We start from the raw sequence: 6,023 nt of genomic DNA on the forward strand, positions 1-6,023 counted from the left end.
CTGTCGTCCCATGAGCGGCGGCGGTTCGGGGGCGGCGCCGCCGGAGGTTCCGCCTGCGGAGGCCGGAGATCCCGTCCGGCGTCTCTCGGACCGGCTGGAGACCTGGAGTCGATGCTGGCGCGGGTGGAGGAAACCAACAAGGCCCAGTACCAGCTGTTGGAAACCCTCTATGCCCGCCTCCCCCAGGTCATCCATTCGCTCAGCCGCCAGTCACTCTCCTTCCTCCCTCTAGGGTTTTCACTCATCTTTTTGTGATTGAAAGCGGAGGCGAGCAGGGAGAGGTGGAAGACGGCCTACACGGAGCTTCCTCCCGGTGCCAATCCCAAGCTCGCCGGTAATCTCTCCTCTCCCTCTCCAAATTTGAGTCCTTTCCGTCACTTGTTTGGAATGCTTTAATTTGGGTGAAAGAAAAAATTGGCATCATTTCCCCCTTTTGGCTCGATCCCTTTGAGCTAATTTAGGTTTATGATGTGCTCAATAATAAAAAAACTCGGTTGTCCATTTGGAAATTTTAACACTATTTCGGTGGAACTAATTATGCTGCTACTACTGATAATCATTGCCTTTGTGTCTGATGCAGAACTTAAAAAAAGAGTGACTCGGCGGCCGATAACTCTCAACTGAAGGTACTTATACTTACTGAAACATCAGTTCCGTAAGACCATAATAACTCAGAAAGCATTACTTCCAGCTTGTGCGTCTCACGATTTTCGTTATCATTGATTTGTATCCATGGTTGTTTTCTTACTAATGCCACCTAAGAAAGGTTACTGGATACAACAACAAACAATTAGGAAGTAGGTTTGATTTTTATGATAGGTTATGTCCATATAGGATAAATGGATACTCTGCTTCTGGGGAGTGCTTATAGACCAGAATCTGTTTCGTAACAGGACAATAGTGAGGATACCAATGAGATGCATCTTGAACAGTACATGTTGTCGAGTCTCTGTTTCACTTGCCTTTTCTCATGCCCTGCTCCATCTTTGCCCGATGCATTTGTATTACTTGTTTCCTCAAGATCTCGATGATTTTGTTGGTTCGCTTGCAGTAAACAATTTTGCAGTGTCATATTTTCTAGAAATCGAGTGGATCGAAGCATCCATATTCCTTAAAAGATAGTTGTTTCTTTCACTTTTTGTCATCCGAGTGGATCCAACATTGCCGACAGACTCCCTGATGAATTGACCTTGCACACAAGGAGGGGTGATGCACATCATATACTAGTTAGATGGCGAATATCAAACATGTTCTTGTTGGTTCATATTTTTAAAATGGGAAGGGCTAATCTGTAGGATTCTCTAGTAGTATGTCTTTTATCACAATAACTGTCAACTTTGTGTAAGATACTTGATTTTCTCAAAAAATTGTTCTACATCTATGAAGTACTGACAACATAGGCCAAACAATCCTGATGCTTATATTTGGAGTTAATTTACTAGTCCTTCTGATACTAACAAGATGTATTACCCCGTGCACCACCAACTATTATCACTGTGGAATGTGATGATTTATTGCGGTTAATGTGCAGATTTCTGTTTTTAGTTCTACTATCTGTTGAAATTTGTACTGTTCATTTCATTTACCGTTTTGTGTATTTAATGAAAGCCTTTTTGTCTAAGATGCTAATATGTTTTGTGCGCTCGTTCAACAGATGGAGATCTTTGTAAAGATCCAGTCTACAAATCTTCGCATAAAAAGAAAGATTCACTGTTTAAAGACAGTCAGTCTTGAGGTCAAGGGATCAGATACGGTCTGGGATGTCAAGGATAAGATTCGAGACAAGGAGGGCATCCCTGTAGGCCAGCAGAGATTCATATTTGGCAGTAAGCTGCTGGTGGGCAGCTGCACCCTGGAGGACTACAGCATCGAGGAGGAGTCCACCCTCACCCTTGATCTTGTGCCCCGAGGGATGCATATCTTTGTCAGGCCACTAACTGACAGGATCATGACTATTGAGGTTGACAGAGAGGATACCATAAGCAGTGTGAAGGCAATGATTTTCGAAAAAAACGGCATTCCCCCACGCAGACAGCGTCTCTGCTTTGCAGGGAAGCAGCTGGAGGATGGCCGCACCTTGGCTGACTACGACGTGTACAATGAATCTACCCTTTTTCTTGTTGTGCGCCTCCTCAAGTGTGAGGGAGGTCGGATGAATGTCATGGTCAAGACACCGAATGACAAGATCATGACTACTGAGGTTGAGGGAGAAGATAGCATATACGGTGTGAAGGTAAAGATTTTCAATGAAACTGGTGTTCCCCCAGGCAGACAATGTCTCATCTATGCTGGGAACGTAATGGAGGATGGCCGCACCTTGGTTGACTATGACGTGCCCAATGAGTCTACCATTTATCTTGTGTCGCGCCACATGCGCATCTTTGTCAGGACGGTTAGCTGGATGAAAATCATTGAGCATGCGTTTATGCAATCACAGACCATTGACGACATCAAAGCGTGGATTTACTGTGAGGTGGGCATTCCCCCGGAGCAGCAACAGCTCTCTGACCCGGGCGGCGCCCCCCTGGCTGAAGAGATCTTGTATTCATGCACCCTTGTCCTGCAGATCCGTCCTCCCGGTTTTCAGTGAGATGGAGAAAATTTGGTCTTTGACTGATGGTGATATTAGTGAGAGGTCAGAATCGGTACGGGTTGAACTTGAATTGCTTGTTTAGCATGTTTGGGGTCATTTTGGTACAATGCAGGATGTAAAATGGGCAAATTATTGTAGTTTCTGGGCTGGTAACATCTTGTATGCGAGTACTTGATAATTCCAGTGAGAGACATTAAGGTGCCGTTATATGAATCGTTAAGGTGTCGCTAGCCTAATATGTTATGTTGAGTTTGGTGTTTTTAAGAGAGTGATATATATGTTCCCTTGATGGCAATCCTACGTTGTCTAAGTCACACTAGGAAAGAAGAATCTAACTAACTGTTTATGAGCACTAAGTTGTGCTTTTATTTTTTTGATATCTCAGCGGGTAATTAAGTTAGTAAAAGGTGAATCCATCCAAAAAAAATTGGGATCAAATTGTATATTTCAGACATAAGGAATTAGCTTAGAGTCACCCAATCAAGGAGTGGGTTTCCTCTCACAACTTCACAGTGAGTTCCATCTCCTACCTGTCATAAAACAAGCTGACGCTGAGAGCTTCACAGTGAAGTTTTGGTTCCGGTTTCGATTCTTGCCGCCGTTTTGCGCACGATTAGCTCAGCTCGGGTTTCCATCAGGTAAGTTTTTGCTACATTTTGTTTCTGTTCCATTTCAGAATCCCTAAACCCAGTTTCAGAGCAAAGAATGATGATGGAAACGACGATAAGAGATATTGACAGAAGTAGTTAATTGCTCTGAAAAGTGGATTCGTTTCTGTGTAACTTCAGTTGAGTAAATTAACTTGGTTGTGGAATCATTCATACCCTTATAATCCGTGGTGGTTACTTTCCTCGATTGGGTTGGTCCGTAGATTTTTGAGCTGTTGAAAGGAAGGGATACTGAAATGGAACCTGAATTCGTTAGTCGTTCAGAGTGCTCGCAATACCCAGCTGACGCTGTTTGCATGTCCAGAACTGTCCACCTCGCACGGATGTGTTAGACTATTACTTGGCTCTCAAGTTATCTAGTCCTAGTCGTATTAATAGGTCTAGTTGGCTTGTAATCTCTTATATATACTGCTGTATGCGGCTGCAATAATCAATCAACAATAGTTCTATTCAATCTTACATGGTATCTTACGGTTTCTGGTCCTAGGGTATGGCTCCGCTGCCCATCCCACCGCCGCTGCCGCTGCCCGGCTACTTCGAGCGCCGGGCCGCTACCCTCGCCCGTGCCGCCGCCGCGACTTCCTCGGGCTACCACCACCACCACCTATGCCTCCGGTGCTCTCCTTCACCGATACAATTTTCGATATTAGTCCCTATATCCCCATTACCCTCGATCTCACCTCCCACAACTATTACCATTGGCACCACCTCTTCGAAGTTCACCTCGGGCGCTGCAATCTTCGCTCCCACTCGACGCCACCGCCGTGCCGCAATCCCATGATCTCCAATGGGTCAAGGATGACCTCGCTATCATCCAATGAATCTACATGCGCGTCTCCACCGAGATCTTCAATCTCGTCTTCCGGGAAGCCGCCACCGCCGCCGGTCTCTGGGTGGCCCTTCAGCAGTTGTTCCAAGACAACATCGATGCTCGCACCAATCTACTCCACACCGAGCTCAGGAATACGGTGCAAGGCGACTCCTCCCTCGGTGTCTACTGCCAACGCCTCAGGTCCATCGCCGACGAACTACGTGAACTTGGTGATCCCGTTGAAGACCTGCAGCTTATCAACATCCTCCTCATCGGGCTCAGCGAACAGTTCGATAAGCAGGCTTCTTTCATACCCATGATGCGGCCCCAGCCAACCTTTGCCGAGGTGCGCTCCATCCTCCAGTGGGCCGATCGTGCTCAAACCAACAAGGACGCTCGCCCTCAGCTCTTCGCCGCCGTTCCGCGCGGTCCGGCACCCACGGCGCCACCCGCGGCGCCCCCTTCACCAGCGGTGCCTTCCTCCTCGACCGCGCCCGCTCTACCGCCAGGCTGGCGTCCCGGCCCTAATTATCCCAGCAAGAACCCCATCTACCGACCGCCTACGACGCGCTCGGTGCCCACTCCTTCACCGTCGTCGGCCCCAAGTGCGCCACCAGCAGCTACGCCTTGGCGTCCTCTACATGATCCCTGGATGGGGCTCGTACAAGCTTGGCCCATGCCATGGTCCGCTTCGGCTCCCCTCGGTGCTCCACCGGCTTACACCAGTGCCTAGCAGCCCGGCGTGCGGCCCCATACTCGTGCCCCAGGACTCCTCATGCCTCGCCCGCCGACTCACGCCTACCATGCTGCTCCATCATATGGCGCTCCCTACTACGCTGACAGCGGCCACTACTACACCCCACCGTCGACCCTATTGCCATCGATGTCGTACCAGCCGACCCTGCTTCCATCGCCTCCACCGTTGGCTCTACTACCCTCGCCGTCGTACCAGCCGGCCCTACTGCCAACACCAACATCTGCTACACCGCCAAGCTGGGACCAAGCCGCCTTCATCCAGGCCATGAACAATTTTGCCTCCCAAGGCAACACAGGTACGGATTGGATTTTCGATTCCGGTGCTTCTAGTCATATGTCTGCATCTAGTACGTTTCTCTCCTCTTACACTTCACCACTTTTTAAATCCATCACCCTCGGTGACGGTTCTTCTATACCCATCTATTGTGTTGGTCAGGATCAACTTCCCTCCACCACCAAAACTCTTCTTCTTCGTGATGTACTTCGTTCTCCCTATTCGCTTTATACAATGTGATAATGGTCGTGAATTTGATAATGTTAAAAATCATACCTTCTTTCTTAACCACGGCGTTCTTCTCCGTTTTTCTTGTCCCTACACTTCTCCTCAAAACAACAAAGCTGAAGGTTCTCTTCGTACTATAAATGATATTATCCGTACCCTTCTTCTTCAATCTTCCATGCCTTACCAATACTGGGCTGAGGCTCTCCATGCCGCTACGTATCTTCTCAATATCCGTCCTACCAAAGCCAATCCCAACATCACCCCTACTTTTCTATGTTTTTGTGTCACCCAAACTACTCCGACATTCGTGTTTTTGGTTGCCTCTGTTTTCCTAACACTTCCGCTACCACCGCTCATAAGCTTTCTCCCCGCTCTCTCCCGTGTGTTCTCCTCGGTTTTTCGGATGAACACAAAGGCTATCGCTTCCTTGACTTATACACCGGTCGGGTTCTTGTATCTCAGCATGTCACCTTTGCCGAACACATCTTTCCATTTGCTCAACGTACTTCTCCATCACACCCCACTACTTCTCCACCTAACCACCCTCCTACTCGTTTCCCTTTTTATGCTCCTCTCCTGACATCTCAATCTCCAAATACCTCTTCACCACCATCCCAACCAAATGCCCCTACACCGCCGACACCCAATCATAACCCTCCACCTTCGCCACCTGCATCATCGCCCATACATACC

The 6,023-nt window shown here is 48.1% G+C and overlaps 1 pseudogene; it reads left to right on the forward strand.

Moving 5' to 3' along the window:
• The first annotated feature begins 6 nt into the window (after nucleotides 1–6).
• On the forward strand, nucleotides 7–2,823 carry LOC119291943 (annotated as a pseudogene).
• Nucleotides 2,824–6,023: the final 3,200 nt, after the last annotated feature.

This window comes from Triticum dicoccoides, chromosome 4B, assembly GCF_002162155.2.
Source record: "Triticum dicoccoides isolate Atlit2015 ecotype Zavitan chromosome 4B, WEW_v2.0, whole genome shotgun sequence".
In the NCBI taxonomy this organism is placed as follows: Eukaryota; Viridiplantae; Streptophyta; class Magnoliopsida; order Poales; family Poaceae; genus Triticum; species Triticum dicoccoides.